The 21,269-nt window shown below is 42.8% G+C and overlaps 1 long non-coding RNA gene across 1 annotated transcript; it reads right to left on the bottom strand.

The window, feature by feature from the left end:
• Positions 1-10,245: 10,245 nt before the first annotated feature.
• Positions 10,246-12,895, bottom strand: LOC120269462. Its single transcript, XR_005539164.1, has 2 exons — positions 12,842-12,895; positions 10,246-10,442 (listed from the first exon to the last, which is right to left on the bottom strand). It is a non-coding gene; the product is annotated as an uncharacterized LOC120269462 (long non-coding RNA).
• Positions 12,896-21,269: the final 8,374 nt, after the last annotated feature.

The following is a 21,269-nucleotide window of genomic DNA, read 5'->3' as shown; positions in this document are numbered from 1 at the left end:
TAATCTTTCCCATGTTTCTGCTGCATGAAAATAGGTTAACATGTTTGAATCATTTGACACTATCCATCGAGAATGAAGAATTCGAGCGCGTGGAAGCCGAAAGTTCAAACGCACTAGCATGGAATGAGTACATGCGTGTTATTCTATCATGGACAATATACAACTCAACGACCTTTGGAAGAGTCGGTTGAAGAGTACATCGCCCGAGGATTCAAGGAGACTAGGCTTATGGAGAAAAGATAGTGTTATGAAGCAGACTAGCAGGAATCCCGCGTCGGGTGTCGATGATGCCCGTCAGTTTGATGACGGAGTATAGAAAAATCGCGCTGGGTTTGAGCCTTCCTACCAAAGATCAGGAGGCAAGAACTCTTTTAGGTTGGTGTTACTATCTCCAAAATTTGGAATGACGTGGAATGGTTTGCAGAGTTGATACTCCGATGCTTAGGACTGTAAAGGAAATAGATCACTGCGGGTGGATAAGGAAGAAAGTAGAGGTGCTGAACATGGGCGGAGCTGATTTGAGGAGATTGATAGTGAAGGAGTGTAGCTTGCTGACCATCAATTGTCGAACCACCAAAACTTGAGCTTAAAACTCTTCCAGCACATTTGGAATATGCATTTCTAAAGGGAAGACTCTAAACTCCGTAATCGTGGCATCGAACTTATCTGCGAACAAAAAGGATAAACTTGTTAGCATGTTGAAAAAGCACAAATCGGCTATCGCATGGAATATTTCCGACATTAAGGGTATAAACCCATCATTATGCACTCATAAGATCCTAATGGAGGATGACTATAAATCGTAATCCAACCTCGTGAAGATTGAACGAATATGAAGGAGGTTGTTAAGGTGGAGGGTAATAAAACTTTTGGATAGGGGATCTCTACCCCATAGTCAAACTGACAAGTGGGTGAGTCAGGCCAAGTTGTCGAAGAAAGGAGGAATAACTGATGGTGAGGAATGAAAAGAATGAGTTAATCCCACGAGGACGGTGGCTGGTTAGCGAGATGCATTGATTATAGAAGACTAAATGATGTCACTCGGAAAGATCACTTCCTTTTGCCCTTCGTTGACCAAATGTTGGAGAGATTAGCGAGGACATCATTTCTATTATTTCTCCTTGATGGCATGCGGATGCTTTCAAATTCCAATAGCGGAAGATCAGGAGAAAACCACATTTACTTGCCTTATGGTACCTTTGCTATATAGAAGAATGCCTTGGGTTGTTATGGCATAGCAACATTCAGCGTTGCATAGTGCCATTTTGTGATTTTTCTTGAAGATATTATGGAAGTTTTCATGGATGACTTTTCGAGTGTTCGGGGACTCTTTTGATGCTTGCTAAACAATTTGGAAAAGTATTAGTGAGATGTGAAAGAGAGACAAATCTTGTCCTTAAGCGGGAGAAGGTCACTTTGCTATGGTGCGAGAAGGCATCATTCTTGGGCATATGATTTCTCGAGGCGGTATGGAGAGTGGATAAAGGCGGGTGAGATAATTGACAAACTTCGGCACCTACAAATGTAAAAGGGATCCATGGTTTCTTGGGTCATGCGAGGTTTCTGAGAAGGTTTATTAAGGACTTTTCGAAAATCTACGAGACAGATTTTACCAAACTTGGAAAAAGGATACCTTTGCTGACTTGGGAATGATTGTTCAGATACATTCAATGTATTGAAAGAGAAGTTAGTGCAAGCACCAATCCACGACAACACCCAGTGGGATGAGCCATTTTGAAGTAATGTGTGATTAGCGGTGATTATGCAATGGGGAGGCGGTTTTAGGGCAAAGAAGAAATAAGCAATTTCAACCGATTTATTATGCTAGCAAGACCCTCACAAGTGCACAAGAGAATTACACCACTACTGAAAAGGAATTATTAGCAGTAGTGTATGCTTGTGATAAATTCAGACCATATCTCATCCTATCTAATGTCACGGGTTATCTCATGAACAAAGCCGGATCTTGATATAGATTGATCGAGTGGATATTGTTGTTACTGAAAATTAGATATGGAAATCAAAGATAAAGGACGAGAGAGAATGTGGTTGCAGATCATTTAGTCGAGATTAGAAGGTTGTGAGGGGCAAGAACTGAGGCAAGCAAGGAGGTTAATGATTTCTTCCAGGAACATTTGTATGCGATGCAGGGAATCGAATCGGAAAAATACCCTCGTTTGTCGATTTTTGCAAATTGTCATCGCAGGTATTGAAGCGGGGGCTTAAGCTTTCAGCTGGAAGAAGAAATTTGCTGATGATCTAAAGAATTTCTTACGGGAGGATCCGTACATGTTCCATATTTCGCGAGATCGAGGGTGGTGCGGTGTGTGTTTCTAGGGGAAGGGTGGAACATCATTGCACATTGTCACCGAGGCCCGATGGGGGCACTATGCATCAAAGTCGAATTGCGAGAGAAGGTTCTAGTCTGCTGGGTTCTCTTGGCCGAGCTTTTATTCCAAGATGTTCATCAATTCGTTTTACGATGTGATAGTTGTCCAAAGTCTTTGGAAACTTATCACGAAGGGATGAGATGCCCCAAAATCCTATGCAATTTCGAGAGGTATTTGATGTATGGGAATTGATTTCATGGGACCATTTCAAAGAATCCAATGGCAATCAATACATTTTGGTAACGTTTGACTATGTTTCCAAGTGGGTGGAAGCCGAGCTCTTCCAACTAATGATTCAAGAAGCGTAGTAAAATTTCTTAAGAAGTTATTAGCTCGATTCGAACTCCAAGAATTATCATTAGCGATCGGGGAACACACTTTTGTAACACACAATTTGAGAAAGTGTTAAAGCGTTATGGAGTTCATCATCGTCTTGCGACACCTTACCATCCTCAAACCAGTGGGCAAGTGGATGTTACAAATAGAGAGCTCAAGAGAATCTTGACCAAAACAATGGATCGAGGTAAGCGAGTTGAGTGCGAAAGATTGGATGACACGCTTTGGGCTCATAGAGACAGACATACAAAAACACTAATAGGGACCACTCCTTATAATTTGGTGTATGGAAAAATCTTGCCATTTCTGAGAGTGGAGTTAGAGCACAAAGCTTATTGGGTAATTAAATTGATGAATTTCGACTTCTGCTAGTCACGGAAGACTTGAATATTACATCTCAATGAGCTTGATGAATGGAGGATGAAGGCATATGAGAATGCGAGGATGTATAAGGAAAGAATTTAGGAGTGGCATGACAAAGCATATTAAAAATCCCAAAAGACTTCAAAGTCGGCGATCGGGTGCTCTATTCAATTCCGAGTCTACGTTTATTCCGGGAAACTTAAATCAAGATGGTCTCGGTCCGTTATCACAGTGGCGAAGTTTCACCTCATGGAGCATTGAGATTAATCATTCGAGAGAGGGCACATTCAAGGTGAATGGACATGAGGCTGAAACCATACCATGGAGGAGAGATTTGTAGTGATAATGAGAGTATTTTTCTCCATGAACTCGTGAGGAGTAAGAAAGATCGTTAAGCTTAGTGACGTTAAACACAAAGCTTCTTGGGAGAACTTAGAAGTGTTTACTTACTGTTTTCAGTACCTTTTAGTTTAGTTTGTTTGTATGAATAAATTGTTAAGTGTTGGTGTCTCAATTTTTGAGTGCTTGTCTTTGCGATTTTTATTGTGGGTTTTTAAAAAGAATCCATTGTATGTTTTGTTGAGAATTGGCGAGATTTGGTCGTTTGAGTTCTATTTTGTGTTTTATCACGGTATATCTTACACGATAGGGGCGGGCTCACGAGTGTGTAAACATGATTCGAGACTAGTTGCCGAGCACTGCAAGTTTTTCTAAGTCATCAAGAAAACACGCAGGCGTGTGGAAATTCCCTACGCTTGGGTAGTGTCTCTTGTGAACTTCTTCCAAAGAGCGCACGGGCGTCTGCGACTGCCTGTGGGCGACCATGCGTGCGCGCACTTGCCCGTGGATAATTTCCATACCGGCGTGTGCCTTCCTGCGAAGTTGAGCAAAGTTCCCGAGACCACCAGGCGTGGACTCGCCCTTGTGGGTGACCTCGTGAACCACACGCAGGCGTGGGTCATTTTTAAATACGCTTGGTCACGGAATCTCTGAAGGTTGCTTTCCATCCCAGAAAACATGGTGGCGTCTGCTGGGCTGCCCACTGCCAGAGTTCGGCATGTGAATGTCACGGCAGTCTTGCGGAAGTGCGGGCGTGTATAGTGTCTCCGATATCCGAGTGAGCCAGGGCGTGCGCGACCACGTGACTGTTATTCTCGGCGCCGCAGGCGTGGGCGACTCCACGCTGCCCGTGTGGTTCCTCGAGGATTTAAAGGACCATCCACTCTCCTAATACAAGAGTCACACCCTTCTCCTCAAATAACCCTAAAACACCCAAAGAGCATTTTTTATGAAATTCTTGTCCCCTACTACTGTCGTCTTCGAGTCGATTGATAGAGCATTGTGTGGATTATAGGAGTGTTTACATGCAGTTCATTTGTAAGCCTTGATTTCCTCTCGTCTTCGATTTCGTAGGATTCTAACTGATTGTCTGCGATTGAAATGGTTAATATGCATCGTTTTCTTGATAAAACTGATTATAATTTGTTTCTAAGATGATATGGAAGTGGAATAGAGAGGTGGCATGGAGATTGCCTACAAGGGGCGTGCGGTTTCCACGCCCCGTGGAAGCGCACGGGCGTGCGGAATTTCCGCACGACCGTGTGTTTTCATTTTTCTGCAGTCTGAATGGACCTGATGGATTTTCCTTTTCTAATACATGCAGGCATGGCTACCAAATCAAAGAAACGATTTGCTAGCGACCTCGAAAGCTTGCCCCTGAATCGGAAGTTATGGATTCACACTACCGGCGCATCAAGCTCGATTTGAGCGGTTAGAGAAACTTAAATTTGGTCAAACGCGTATCCCAGATATTGAGTTAGTCAGGAAGGTACAACTAGCAGATGATATGGCTGACGAGGTCGACAAATTATTATTGGTCGGTAATTGGCACAAGTTACTGAACATTCGTGACCCTGCTATCCGCACACTTACTTTGGAGGTGCTTGCTTCATTTGAGTTCGACCGCTCTAATGCTCATTTTGATAGTGTCGACGTGATTCAGTTTAGAGCTTTTGGGCAGCATCATAGTATGAGTGTCACACAGTTTTCCACTAGACTTGGTTTATATGATGACGAATATACTGAAACTGAGGAGTATGAGAACCTTCCAATAGACATGACGGGTTTATCTCCCATTAAGGCGTATTCATTATTATGTGGAAATGGGCGTTATGAACCAGGAGTGTCTAAGTCTTCATGTTTATCTCGACCTAGTTACAGATATCTTCACGCCATCATAAGTAGGTCAGTAAATGGGCGTGGTGATAGTACGGGAGTCATCAACAAGCAAGAGCTTCTATACTTCTACTCCATGGTCCAGAACGAACCGGTCCATCTGGGACACATTTTAGCAGAGTATTTGAAGCATCAAGGACAATATCCTCGATTGGGTGTAATTTTCTCGGGTCCATATATTACCAGACTCATTGTGGGGATGAGTTTGCGAGACAAAATCAGCAGAACCGAGAAAGCGATAATACCGAGCACCACTTGGGTTAGGAGACCATCGAGGCTCATGGGGTTGACCTGAAAATATTCAAATGGTGTCTATGTCTTTGAACATACCATTCGAGATGAAAGTCGGGGCATCTCGATCACTGAGCTACAACCAACACCAATGGAGCCGAGACACCTCCGTGATGAGTGGAACCACCCCGTGCGTACAGTTCCACCATCTCGAGCCCATGATCATTTTGAAAGGCTCGAGAGCGCCATGGGAGTGAAAATGCGGACAGAGGTGGCTGAAGCTCGGCGAGATCGCCGAGATTAGGGCTACGCGAGCCACTCGAGTACACGAGAGTTCATGGCACGTTTCGACATATTACAGCGAGATCCTAGGCGAGACGCGCCACATCCTTTGTCCTGCACGGGAGGACTCTTGAGCATCATCGAGTACCTCCGGCACCTCCATCCCTCGACCCCGGCACCGAGGACCCACTATATGCTTCCACTCTGAGCGGCAGCTGAGACTGAGAGCGACTTCGACACTTGACCTTCCTTTTTACTTTCATGCATTTTACTTTATCTTATTTTCTTGTTTTTAGACTTGTTCACTCGTGAAAAGGATTTTTACTTGAGTTTATGTTATTTTGCATTATCGAGTTGTATTCATTGCTTCATCTTTTATACACTCGAGTTATTTTTGTTTTTCTTGAGCTTCACCGCATATGGTCTTGTCTTCTTGGAAATTGATTCTTAGTCATGGGTACGGCCAAGGTGCTTTAGCACTTGGCCGTGCGAGCTTCACAACCCGTTGGAACACTACTCCCAGTGAATTAGCTTCATCAAAGCGCAACACTAGGGAGTCGGGGAGTATTGTTTTGATTGCTTCTTCCACATCTATTTTTTTGAATGATATATTTTGAGTGAGCTTGCATGTGTACATTGAGGACAATGTACAACTTAAGTGTGGGGGGGAGTTTCATAATGCGCACATCTTTTCTATTGTTCTTGATTGATATATGCTCACATAGCCAATGGCGGTTCACCGTAGTTGCAATGATTGTATTCTTAAGTCTAGGAGAATTGTTAACATTGAATGTTTTCATGCTCTAGTTCTTGCTTGAATTTTTAGGAATTTTTGCCCTATTTACACTTAGTGCACTACTCACTCTTTGAACTCTATTGGAAACTCATGTTCGATGTTAAAGGGACTAGTTAGGTTTATTTTCTTGTGCTAAACTGAAAAAAAAAAAATTTGAAAATGAAAAGAAGGAACAAAATAGTTTTATTGTTTATTTGTGTTTGTTGGGTGGAAAGAGCTACCACCTATGAAGTATGAATCTACTCTCACAAGTCGGATACTAGTTATGCCCTAATGAGAGAAAGAGCTATCTCATAAGATGAGTGAAAGCTACCACTCGGGTAGAAAGAGCTACCACCTCGAAAGTGTGAAAGCCACCTTAGCGGCCGCTTTGGAAAGTGCTACCTTAGAGGATTTGTGAAGCTACTACCATCTTTTAAAATTTTGTCACTTTTGTAGATAAATAAGTCCCTTGTACTTAGAACTTTGAGTAGTATACCTTGGGTTATTTTGAGTGAGTTCACACGCATACACGAAATTCGGGTTTGTTGTCCTTTTTGATTCAAGTTTTTAGCTAGAGCATTGATTTTTCGTATTTATTGTTGAAATTTTCCTTACTTGTAGAATACTTTCTTTGTATACCTTGGTGAACCTAAGGCCAAGCACTTTCAATATTTTCTTCATCAATACACAGAATGTTTTAATGTTTGCTTGAGGACAAGCAAAAGCTTAAGTGTGGGGGAGTTTGATAAGTTCTTGTGCGATATGAATGCGAAGCGTTCATTCCTTATGTTGAGCATTACTTTTCTCAGGTTTTTACATTATTATGTGTGTTTTTATGTTGCTTTTATGCAGGTAGGGTTGTGAGGCCGAGTATGAAGGAAATAGGCCAATGTGGATCATAATGCACCTATTTTGGAGGAGATCTTGCTAAGGTTCAAACGCGAAGACATAGGTCAGGTGTGAGATGCTAGAGTGTGTGCCAACCTACTCGTATTCGAGTGAGCACATTCATTTGGAGGGGCACAAAGGCAGTCACACTCAAACATTCTGATTTATGCATATAAGAACAAGAGATCCACCAACGTGCGCATCATTGAAGAGGCAAGTGATTCACGATGTAAACGTGTGCCCGTTTGCCTTACCCCAATGAAAGTATGGAATTCTGGAGTATTTACTGTAGCAGCCCAGCCGAGAAATCAGAGAAACAGAGAATCCACACGGGCGTGTGGAAATTATCCACGCCTGTGTGGAAATTCCACAGGGGCGTGTGACATCATACACGCCCCTGCAGTCGCCCGATTCCAGCCCTATTTAAAGCCGATTTCAGCCCCGATTTTGGTATTCTTTTCTCCATCTTTTCCCCAACTTGTGAGAGGACTTCGGCTAGGGTTTCGAGGGGTATTGGCCAAGGTTTTGGAGAAGTTCTACATCTCCAACATTGTGATTACATTAGGAAGAAGGTTGGTAGGGGAGCTTCGATCGAGGCGTATCCTATGCCGGACGAAAGAATCTTTGGAGGATGAGTAGAGGACTCTCCACAAGACCATCGACACGACCATCGAGGGGGTTTCTTTATGGATTCATTGCTTTTACATTCGATTTCTTTGATTGTATAAAGCTCCATGGAGAGCTAAACCCCTAGTGGGTACTTGGATGATTGTGAAACCGAGGATGTATTCGTTTCATTGAACTTCTTTATTATGCTTTCAATAAATTGATGTTTATTGTGAGTTCCAACCTTGAATGCTTGATTGTATGAACATTTCCCCTAGAGTGACACTAGGGTTGAGAGTTCTTGTTGGTAACCTTGTGAGTGAGTGACACACCACGAGCGTTAGACAAAGCTAGGTTGGAGAGGGTTGAGAGGGTGAGTCGAGAGGTACAGGAGCGTCCCCTTTCCCCTCCGGTGTGATAGTTCTACCTCCGTTCCTTGAGTTCTTTGCGGCCATAATAGAGTGAGTGGTCTAAAGGATGAACCTCCGCTGGGGCCTAGTTGCGAGTGCAATGGAGTGAAGCGTTGAGAGGATCTTAGTATCTAGGGCTTAATTGTGGCTAGGGACCTTCCGCCTGGACCAAAGGGTTAGGTCTATATTTAGAAAGAGATTTATCACTTGAAATCGCTACAGTTCATTGCAACTCTATCCGAGTGCGAGGTGTTGAGATTGTTCGATTTCTCCTCCGAGACATGTATTGAGTTAGGCATAGTTGACCTTAGATTTGGGATTATGTATGTAAGGATTTCCACGACTCACCATTGCATTTATTAGGAAGCATAATAGAGAGTTCTTGCATTTGAAGCGATTATCCTAGGTTAAGCATTATCCGAGTACCCCATCTTTATCGATTGCCTTACCCTCTTCTTACTTTTGCTCTTTCACTTGTTGATTTTATTATTGAGAATTGAATCAATTTCACACCTATCACAATTGATCTTCCACATAGCTAAGAATCAAATTAAGTATTTTCACTCCCTACTCCCTGTGGATTAGACCCCGCTCACTCGGACAAGCCCGTGCACTTGAGGGATATAAGCAAGGGGAACTTGTCACTCACTCAAAATATATCATTCAAAAATAGATGTGGGAGAAGTAATCAAAACAATACTAGCCTGACTCCTAGTGTTGCGTTTGATGAAGCTAATTCGTACGGAGTAGTGTTCCAACGGGTTGTGAAGCTCACATGGGCAAGTGCTGAAGCACCTTGGCCGTGCCCATGACTAAATGTCAATTCCCAAGATGACAAGACCATCTGCATGCATACACGAAGAGGTTCAGTGAAGCTCAAGAAAAACAAAAATAACTCGAGTGTATAAAAGATGAAGCAATGAATACAACTCGATAAATGCAACATAACATAAACTCAGAAGGAAAAATCCTTTCTGAGCAAACAAGTCTAAAAACATGAAAATAAAATAAAGTAAAAGGCATGAAAGTAAAAGAAAAGTCAAGTGTCAGAGTCGCTCTTAGGCTCCGCTGCTGCTGCTGCTGCTGAAGTGGAAGCATAAAGTGGGTCCTCTGGTGCTGGGGTCGAGGATGGAGGTGCCGGAGGAACTGACGGGGCCTGAAGAGTCCTCGGCTGCAGGACAAATGATGAGATAATGTCTCGCTCTAGGATCTGCTGTAATAAGTCGAAACGTGCCATAAACTCTGTGTACTGAATAGCCTGCGTAGCCCTAATCTCGGCAACCTTGGCTCAGACCATTCCTATAGCATTCTCGAGCCTCTCAAAGCGATCATTGGCTCGAGATGGTGAAAACATACGATGCTGGCTGAGGCTCGGGGTGGGCTGAGATGCTCCGGCTTCATCCTCAGCTATCTCTTGGGCTGGTAGGACTAAAGCAAAAACCCCTATCCGCAACCTGAGGACCATGCCCATCAACCGTATTGTCTCTAAACCCAGGGGAGTGGGTACACTCGTCTTCTCGGCCCCGAGAATAGAATCGAAGAGACTCATGCCCAGCACTAGTCTCGTAATGTAAGGGCCTAAGAAGATCACTCCCTGTCACGTCCCGACCCGCAGGCCCGCCACGTGACAACCGCCGCGACGATCCCGAGGAGGAACACACACCACTCAACCCTCGAGTCATCGCAAGGCTCACAAACTCCTGCTAAACAACACCACAATAATAAAGGTACCAAAAGCAAAACTTTCACTCGAAGAGTCAACCGTAAAGTGAAAGATATACAAATCACAGTTACAGAGTTAAGAACACCAGTGGATCCACTGCAATCATACAATGCAATCTGATTAACAGTAAATAAACAACCTGACTTGGAATGCAAACTGCTAACACTTCGCCTCGCTATGACGACCCAAACCACTAAAACCTGGAAGGGAGGAGGGGGTGAGTAACCATAGTCACTCAGTGAATGGGTTAGCACAAATCTAACAGAATATCAAAACAAATCGATGAAATTCCGATAAGCACATTCTACAATAACATAAATGAACTGGAACGTTCACATTTGCAACACAATGGAAATACAGGATATGAAACCTTGGTATTTAGAAACCAAAACATAAATTCTCACGAGTATAGACAAAACATCAACATGTATAAAACAAATGCTTGGATATAATTTCCCAAAATGAGTAGAAAAACCAACTTAAATAAATAAAATCCTCGATAATCACAAATCCTCAATTCTGCATGATATATGTTCGAAAAACATTAAGATATCAAACATGCTATGTAAAAGATCACACTTCGAATATACCAATTGCAAGAAAATAGAATTTTCCTCAAATATTGAAATTTCGTCTCGATCAAATAAACAATGGCCTAAAAACACTCTTTCTAACTTTAGCCGCCGTCGCGACTAAGTTGAGAGCCGTCAAGGTCTTCGCACCCTTGACGTTGGCCCACCGGGTCCCGCTGTGGTGACCCCGGGATCCCGATGTATCATCCAATCGTGGCTCTACGCTCCCACCGATCTCGACAAAAATCAACACCCGTGTCCACAACGCCATCTCTAAAGGTCGGCCCGTTGGGGACCCACTCATCGCAGTAGTCGGGCCCTTAGCCCACCGTCACCATCCAAAACCAACATATAGTCAGTAGTAATAATACAATCTGAATCACTCATGTCACGTGGGTCCTTATCCAGGACAAGCATTCACATATCGGGAATAAACACTATTTCCACAAATCCAAAGCCAAAGCATAGCAATGCATGTAAACTTTCAAAAAAGTATTCCAATCCCGATGTGCCAATACATTCAAAAACATTTCTGTCCAAATGCCAAGAATAACACAATAATATGCGAAACTTTGAAGCATTGCTTTTAGACAATAAAAACCAGCCAATATTAAACGCATTATAATATCCACAATCTAGAAGAACATGCCATTCGAAAATAAAAACCCTTTTTGTTTTCATAACCATAAATATCAAAAAGCATGCTTATACAAGTGAAAAAGTTTTACAAACCATTTCTAAAAAGTAGATGCCAATAGTGTAGAAAAAGAAACATTAAGTTTGAAATACAATAAAAAAAGTCGTCGGAACAAACATGGTTTTTTTGGTCTAGTTAAACCTCAAGTTACTTAGGATCATTCCGACTTTCTCTTTCTTCGACTCACTAATTTTTCCTCAAAGTACAAGATTAATCCCCAAGGTCTAGTCAATCACAACCTCTAAATACTTTTACAAGTCATGAAAAATATGTTCATCTCATCACATATATTTACACATGTCAATATACACATTGATTAAATCCTACTTTACACATCATCAGGTATTTACTTTCATAAGTCTTTACTATTCGAGCCTCTCTTATACTCAACAATGTTTTAGATCCTTATCATAGTGTCATTACCTCAACATTAATATTTACTTCATCTATAATAATTTCATTGTCAAAATACTCACAAGTTGACTATCTCCTCTAAGGATGTATTAAATCAAACTATTATTAAAAATTCACAGGAATATTCAGTCTTTGCAATTCAACACTTGTCACATATATAGCTCAAGCTATTCATCATCAACCTTCTAAATAAATTCCATTTAGAATAATAATCATAATCATTGGCATCCACCCGATATATATATATATATACATATGTATATCCCGATATGATCAAACTACAATTAAGCACCCTACACTATGCTCACAAGAACAAACCTCATCAATTTGTGAGAATCCTACAACATAAGTGTAATTATGTCACCCATGGTTCTCAGATATTACAAAGAATATATTAGCATAAATCTCATCGACTAGCCAAAAATCATATATAAGGTTCCACAAGTTATTCCAATTCCAATATACTAGTGTAGTCATATACCTTAGCATTCAAGACTTCATCAGGGTTCCATGTACCATGTTTATCACATCATGCCTCAAAACTTCAGAAATTATGCATCATTAGGGAGATTAAATCATCCTTTGAACATACATAATCAATTTTACTTATAACCCATAAGCTCCATGAACTTGTTGTAATAATCAGCAATTTCCATTCATCCACCAAGCATGTATATCCTCAAGTTCAATCTCAACTAACGCAAGTACAACATTAACAAGCTTTCTCATGATTTTTCAGAGAGTAAACCACAAGTCATTTTAAATAAACCATAGTCTCTAGTGGTCATCTACACTTTCTTTTCTCCTATAGCTAGTGATTTGAAAACATGATAAAGCCATGAAAATCATTTCAGAAAAACAAATAAAGTATTTTCGATACTCAATTAGAATTGTGCACTCAACATAACCCACTCACAGAACATGTTGCCTCGCATGGAGACGCGCACACTGATTGGCGGTTTCCTTCCCCTTGGAGGATGCTTCACCACCTAGATACAAGCAGGGAATCCAAATTCTAATGAACATAATAATGATAATCACAAGAAAATGTATAAAAATACAATTATACATGTCTAATACAAAACATTAGGGTTTTATGGCAAAACATCGTCATTTTGGATCCAAACGATCTCAGAATGGAGTAAAACTAGTTCCAATGAGTTCAAGGTAAGAAGAGCTTCAATATGGATCAAAGAAATACCAGAAAGGGTCAAAAATTTCGGTGCTACAGTGTTTTCTGAATTGCTACAGTAACTAGAGGTTTTTGCTACAGTGAACCGCGCCTTAATTAATGGTTTAACGACGATTTACAACTCCAAATTGCAAAATTTCTTCACAAACATACGCATACATGAATCTCAAGATCGAGGGCTTCGATTTGAGTCCAAAAACAACTCAAACAAGTATCAATTTCCAAGGTTTCAAGAATTTTCAAAAATAATTAAATACGAAGAAAATATAAGGAGAAAACCTTAAATCGAAGCCTTACCAAGCTTAGGGTAATGAGAGGAAGGAGATAGAAGCGTTGATTTGCCAAAATAACTCGCCTCGAGCTAATTTTATTTCCAAAATTTTCTCGGCCAAGAAGGAAAAAAACAAGAAGGAAAGGCTTAGAAGAAAGAAAAAGAATGGGCTAGAAGCAAGTTTGCCACGTGCTTCACCTCTCTAAATTCTCAGATTTTTCTAAAAAGAAAAACATGGAAATGACCACAATGCCCTCATACGAGAAAAAGATATTGAAAAAAAGGGTCCAAAAGACCGCTTTTGCCCCTCGGTTTCCGGGTCGGTTTTCACCCACCACCTACTGTGCAGTCATGCAAATATGCCACTAGTGCAAAATGACCATTTTGCCCCTAATGCATACACAAGAAACCTAAAAAGGCCTGAGGTCAAAAATCAGGACAGGGTACCACACTCCCAATCTAGCATACTGTCCCTGATGTCTGATGTAATCAGCCAGGATGTGCCCTAAGTGGATCGGTACGCGCTCTACCATCGAGTACAAGTACAGTAGCTCCAGACGGCTAAAGACACCAGTACTGTCACCACAGCCATTCACCGACCTACTCATAATGGCGTGCAAATATCTGTTTGCAGGTCAGGAAAGGCACGTGGCCTTGGACACCGCTGGCTCGTACTGACCTTGACCACATAGCACTCTCTAAGCTCTCTGCGGGGTCAATGTTCCAGGATAATCAGTAGGCAACTGTGCATACTCCTCTGTAGCTGTGAATGCCTCCTCGTATAGGCCAAGTAGTACGGACAACTGCGTAATGCTCAAGCTATGGTGGCGTCCAAATACTATGAACTGAATGGTGCCCAAACTGTCGAAGCTCGCATACGCTCTATCAAACACGAATGAGGAGAGCACCTTTAGTGTAAACTCTCGGATGGCTGGCTCTCTAATAGTCAGCAACTGCCACCAACCGCCTTTTGAAACTAGATCCTCGATCTTGTCGGCGAACTCATCACCCTGTTGAAGCTCCTACAGTATAGTAGCGTCCAAAAATGGAGTCTGTCCGAAATGGAGTCTCGACAATCGCTCATAACGGACCTGATGTTCGGGAATCGCAAATCACATGCCCTCGGGCTCAGAGGATGACTCACGTGGCCTCTTATCAGCTTGCTTCTTTGACCTAGGTGCCATGATCTGCAAAATTTAAATAAAATTGGTCAAACAAGTTGATAAAACAATACTATCGTGTGGAATTTCCGCACGGGCGTGTGGATCCATGGGGCGTGAGAAACGCAATGCCACGCATCAACAATCCAAAAATACAACTTAATAATACTTCTAACTTCGTTATAAACATAAATTATTGTTCTAATTGAAGAAACGAAGTATTATTAACCAGATTAATCGATAGAAAATATGAATTGACGAAGAAGATGATGAAAAAGGATTTACCGACGAGGAGGAGTGTGAAAATGAAAAGCCGGCCGTAAAACTTCGCTAAAATCACACCAAACTGGCGCTATGGGCTCGGAGAGTACTGTGAGAGTGTTTTCAATTGAAAAGGAATCATGAAGAGGGAGAGGAACCATCCTCTTTTAAACAGAACTCGCGACTTTTGGCGTTCTGTGCATCCACACGAGCGTGTAGAAATTCCCCATGCCCGTGTGCCTCACTTCAAAAGCTCCACAGGGGCGTACGCACGCTCCTGTGCGCTCTCGGGAAAAACTCACACTGACATAGAACGAACTCACATGGGCGTGCAGAAAATATCCACGCCCGTGCGCCAGACCCACATGAAAAATATCACACTGACGCACGCCCCTGTGGCTTCCCTGGACATCCGAGAAAAATATCAAGTCTTACGCACGCTCGTGCGGAAATTCCGCATGGGCGTGAACATTCACATACCCAACTCACAGGGGCAGCCGCACGCCCCTGTGTTTTCTCGGGATGGAGGGATCAACCTGCAGAGTATCACACAGGCGTGCGGAAATTACCCACGCCCGTGTGTGGTTCACAAGGTCACCCACAGGGTCGAGTCCACGCCCCTGTGTATTCTCGGGAAAATCTACCCAACTCTGCAGGAATTCACACGCCCGTGTGGAAATTACCCACGGGCATGCGCCAGTCGCATGGTCGTCCCACGAGGCGACCCGCCGCCCTGTGTCCTCTCTGGATGAGCTCACAGTACACATCCACGGGGGTGCGGAAATTCCACACGCCCGTGTGTTTTCTCTAGATGACTTAGAAAAAAACCTGCAGGCTCTGCAGAAATATTCTGAACATGTTTACACACTCAGAGCTTGCCCTAGTATGCAAAATTTACCAGATAAAAACATGAAATAGAACTCAAACAACCAACCTTTGCCAATTCTTCATAAAACATACGATGAATTTGAAAAATCCACAATAAAAATTACAGCACAAGCATTTAAAAATTGAAACACTAACACTTAACAGTTTATTCATGGAAACAAACTAAACTAAAAGGTAAGAAAACAGTAAACACTTGGGTTGCCTCCCAAGAAGCTCTTGTTTAACGTCACTAAGCTTGATGTATCTTTCTTACCTCACGGGGGTTCACAAATAAAGGTTGCCCTCTTACCCATGGCTTGAAAGCATGATGAGCAGAGTTTTTTGAGGGTAGAGGGTGTATTCTCGGGCTTCGGACCACCTAGCAATGGTTCGTCCAACTTCCTTGGCTCATGTACGTCTCCAATAATCTTGGAGCATTTTTGGTGGTGTTTCCGAGCCCTTTTCATTTTCCGGAGCACTTTCTTCGAGATCCCCGGGGTAGATGTTTCTTCTCCCGTCGTACCAAGCATCATTACTTCTTCATTGCTCTCCTCTTGGTCGAACAAACCTTCATATTGATCCGGGTTGAACATTTCCTGTATATATTCATCAACAATTTCATCAGTAGTGTCTAGAAAGTATAGAGTATCATCAAAATCGAGAGAATTCCGCATCGCTTCAGCATGGCGGTATGTGAGCTTATCCTCTCCAACTCTCAATGTGAGCTCCCCGCCGTCCATGTCAATCAATGCTTTGGAAGTCTGCAAGAATGGTCTCCCAAGTATTAAGGGTACATCTGTATCCTCATCGACATCTAGCACTACAAAGTCAACCGGAAAAATGTACTTATCCACCTTGACAAGCACGTCTTTAATGATGCCTCTCGGATGTCATACCGTTCGGTCCGCCAATTATAAAGTAATCTGAGTAGGCCTAGGCTCACCCAAGGCTATCTTTTGGAAGAAAGTATACGGCATAACGTTGATGCTCGCCCCTAAATCCGCCAATGCCATTTCCTCACCTAAGTTGCCGATGTTACACGGAATGATGAAGCTTCCCGGGTCTTTCTTCTTGTTCGGCATAATCTTTTGCAACACCGCCGAGCATGAAGCATCAAGCACCACCGAAGCACTCTCCTCCAATTTCCTCTTGTTGGTCAATAGGTCTTTCAGGAACTTCGCATACTTAGGCATTTAAGCTAAAGCCTCAACAAAAGGAATGTTCATGTGGAGTTGCTTGAACAAACTTAGGAACTTCTTATACTGCTCATCCCCTTGGTCATTCTTCAATCTAGCGGGATAATGGATTCTTGGCTTGAAAGGTGGGGGTGCCACCACTTTCTCTTTGTTTGCTCCCTTCTCAACCTCTACAACCTCGGGTGCGTGTTCTTTCGGCTTCTCACTCGGAAGCCTCCCTTCAACCTCACGACCGCTTCTCAAAGCGATCGCCTTCACATGTTCTCTCGGGTTGGTTTCCGTGTTACTTGGTAAACTCCCATGTGGCCTTTCGGAGAGAGACTTCGCAATTTGCCCCACTTGATTTTCAAGATTGTGCAAGGAGGCGGTGTGATTGCGAACTGTAGTCTCGACTGATTCAAACCTTGTATTTTCCGATTGAACAAATCTAGCCAAGTGCTTCTCCAAATCTGTCATTCGGGTTTCCAAGCCTGAAATTCTGTTTTCCACTTGAGGGACCTTTTGTTGTTGTTGGAACCCCGTGGCCCCATGGTCTTCTGTAGTCCTTGATTACTCCATGAAATGTTGGGATGATTCTTCCAACCTGAATTATAGGTGTTGCTGTATGGATTCCCTTGAGGTCTCATTCCATTACTACAAAGTCAACGTTCTCAACTGAAGAAACATCACCAATGATGATTGGGCAATCGGAGGGAGCATGTCCTCCACAACAACCGGTGCAATTGGTCACGGCCGCAACTCTATTCAAAGCTATAAGATCTAGCTTCTTACTCAAACTCTCCACTTGGGCCGCCAATGAAGTTACCGCATCAATTTCATGGAGACCGGCCACCTTTTTCTTCTCCCTAGCGTTCCACTGGTAGCAATTTAACCCCATTTCCTCAATCAATTGACGAGCCTCATCGGGGGTCTTGCTACCTAAGGTACCTTCTGCTGCCGCATCCAAGAGTTGCCTTGTACTTGGGTTCAAACCATTGTAGAAGGTTTGAACAATCATCCACTCCGGGAATCCGTGTTGCGGACACTTTCGCAGGAGTTCCTTGAACCTTTCCCATGTCTCAAATAGAGACTCCAATTCCAACATCTCCTCCCATGTAGTGATTGATGCTCTAGGTAATGACTGTAGCCACTGCTTTGCTCTCCCCTTTAAGGAAAATGGGAAGGCTCTCAATTTGATGGCATCATCCATCAGACCATTTATCTTCAGCATGTTGTACACCTCGAGGAAGCTCTCTATGTGACTGTTTGGATCCTCATCGGCCAAACCGTTGAATTGTACAGACTGCTGCAGCATATGGATGAATGCCGGCTTTAGCCCGAAATTCTGAGCTGTAATTGGGGGACACACAATACTCGATTGTGTCCCTAACACTGAAGGTCTGGCATAATCGGATAGTGTTCGTTGTTACTTATTTTGTTCTGCCATGTTTTCAGATCCTTCTACTTCCAAATTAGCTGGATTATGCTGTTCTTGCACAGGTTCTTTCCCTTTTCTTCTAAGTGTACGTTCTCCTTCAATCAATATTGATGGATTTCCTCATGTCATAACCTGGAGCTGCACCAAAAAGAAAGAAAAAGACAATTAGAACGATGATAGAATAAGAAGATATGAATTAGAATGTGTGGTGAAATAGCTAAGAAAACAAAGTGCAAAGTATCTCTAAACGCCTAGCTCTCCGGCAACGGTGCCAAAAACTTCACAAGGTCCCCTTGCGTATATCCCGCAAGTGCACGGGTTTGCCGAAGTAATAATCCCGGGTGAGCGGGTATCGAATCCACAGGGAGTAGGGAGTAAAGACACTTAATTCGATTCTTAGCTATGTGGAATATCAACAATGATAAGTGTGACAATGATTCAATTCTCAACAATTAAAAGCAACGAGTAAGAGAGCAAAAGTAAGAAGGAGGTAAGGTAATCGATAAAGATGGGGTACTCGGATGATGCTTCACCTAGGATAATCGCTTCAAGTGTAAGAACTCTCTATTATGCTTCCTAATCAATGCAATGGTGAGTCGTGGAAATCCTTACATACATAGTCCCAAATCTAAGGTCAACTATGCCTAACTCTATTCATGTCCCGGAGGAGAGATTAAATAACCTCTCAACCTCGCACTCGACTAAAGTTGCAATGAGCTCTAGGGATTCCATGTGATAAATCTCTTCCTAATTATAGACCTAACCCTTTGGTCCAGGCGGAAGGTCCCATACCACAATTAAGCCCTAGATACTAAGATCTGCTCAACACTTCACTCCGTTGCACGCGCAACTAAGCCCCAGCGGAGATTCATCCCTTAGACCATTCACTCTATTATGGCCATAAAGAACTCGAGGAACGGAGGTAGAATCTATCACGTCGGAGGGTGAAGGGGACGTTCCTGTACCTCTCGACTCACCCTCCCAACCCTCTCCGACCTAGCTTTGTCTAACGCTCGTAGTGTGTCACTCACTCACAAGGTTACCAACAAGAACTCTCAACCCTAGTGTCACTCTAGGGAAAATGTTCATACAATCAAGCATTCAAGGTTGGAACTCACAATAAACAGCAATTTATTGAAAGCATAATAAAGAAGTTCAATGAAACGAATACATCATAGGGTTCACAATCACCCAAGTACCCACTAGGGGTTTAGCTCTCCATGGAGCTAAGTACAATCAAAGAAATCGAATGTAAAAGTAATGAATCCATATAGAAACCCCCTCGATGGTCGTGTCGATGATCTTGTGGAGAGTCCTCTACTCGTCGCAAGGGATCCTTTGTTCAGCCTAGGATAAACCTCGCCGGATCGATGCCGACGAAAGCTCTCCAAATAACCTTCTTCCAAATGACGCACGATGTTGGAGCCGTAGAACCTCTCCAAAATCCTAGCCAATACCGCTCAAAACCCTAGCCTAAGCACTCTCTCAAGTTGGGGAAAAGATGGAGAAAAGAATACCGAAATCGGGGCTGAGTCGGCTTTAAACAGGGTTGGAATCGGGCAACTCCACGGGCGTGGATGCTACATGCACCCGTGAGAAATTTCCACACGGGCGTGGATAATATCCACATGCCCGTATGGATTCTCTGTTTCTCTGATTTCTCGGCCAGCTATGAACAATACTGCTATAGTACTTGCCAAAGTGCTCTGCTACAGTGTTCGCCTTGAATAACTTCCCAATTCCATACTTTCATCGGGGTAACGCAAATGGGCACACGTTCACGTCGTGAATCACTTGCTTCTTCAATGATATACATGTTGGTGGAGCTCTTGTTCTTATATGCATAAGACAGAGTGCTTGAGTGTGACTGGGTTTGTGCCCCCCCAAATGGATGTGCTCACTTGAATGCGAGGAGGTTGGCACACACTCTAGCATCTCACACCTGTCCTATGTCTTCGCGTTTGAACTTTAGCAAGATCTCCTCTAAAATAAGTGCATCATGATCCACATTGGCCTATTTCCTTCATACTCGGCCTCACAGCCCTACCTGTGTAAAAGTAACATAAAAACACACATATTAATGTAAAAACCTAAGAAAAGTAATGCTCAACATAAGGAATGAACGCTTCGCATTCATATCGCACAAGCACTTATCAGTAACCTTGTGAGTGAGTAACACACCACCAGCATTAGACACAGCTAGGTTGGAGAGGATTGAGAGGGTGAGTCGAGAGGTACAGGAGCGTCCCTTTCCCCTCCGGCGTGATAGATTCTACATCCGTTCCTTGTTTTCTTTGCGGCCATAATAGAGTGAGTGGTCTAAGGGATGAACCTCCGCTGGGGCCTAGTTGCGCGTGCAATGGAGTGAAGTGTTGAGAGGATCTTAGTATCTAGGGCTTAATTGTGGCTAGGGATCTTCCGCCTTGACCAAAGGGTTAGGTCTATATTTAAGAAGAGATTTATCACTTGGAATCCCTAGAGTTCATTGCAACTCTATGCGAGTGCGAGGTTGAGAGGTTATCTAATCTCTCCTCCGGGACATGTATAGAGTTAGGCATAGTTGACCTTAGATTTGGGACTATGTAATTAAGGATTTCCATGACTCACCATTGCATTGATTAGGAAGTGATAAGTGCTTGAGTAGATATATTTTTTATATATGTTTTACATGCATTGAGCATCATTTTTACTGTGGTTTATGTCTCATATTGTGTATTTGGTGTTCTTTTATACATATAGGTTGTGAATGCCTTGAAGAGTAAAAAGGAAGCAAAGATAGGCTATAAAGACACAATGTTGGGAGTTCTTGTTCAATTCAAGGACCAAGACACGAGAGCAGTTTATAAACATGGAGATGTGTGCCAACTTGCAAGAAGATTCAAGTCAATTCACTAGTTGGAAGGGCACAAAGGCAGCCACATCTTCATGTTCCTTCTCTTTGTGAAGATCGCAAGACCTCTCAAAGATACGTCGATGAAGA

The sequence above is a fragment of the Dioscorea cayenensis genome, chromosome 9 (assembly GCF_009730915.1).
Source record: "Dioscorea cayenensis subsp. rotundata cultivar TDr96_F1 chromosome 9, TDr96_F1_v2_PseudoChromosome.rev07_lg8_w22 25.fasta, whole genome shotgun sequence".
In the NCBI taxonomy this organism is placed as follows: Eukaryota; Viridiplantae; Streptophyta; class Magnoliopsida; order Dioscoreales; family Dioscoreaceae; genus Dioscorea; species Dioscorea cayenensis.
Note: the sequence above shows the minus strand (reverse complement) of the source record. Positions and strands in the feature narration are given on the sequence as shown.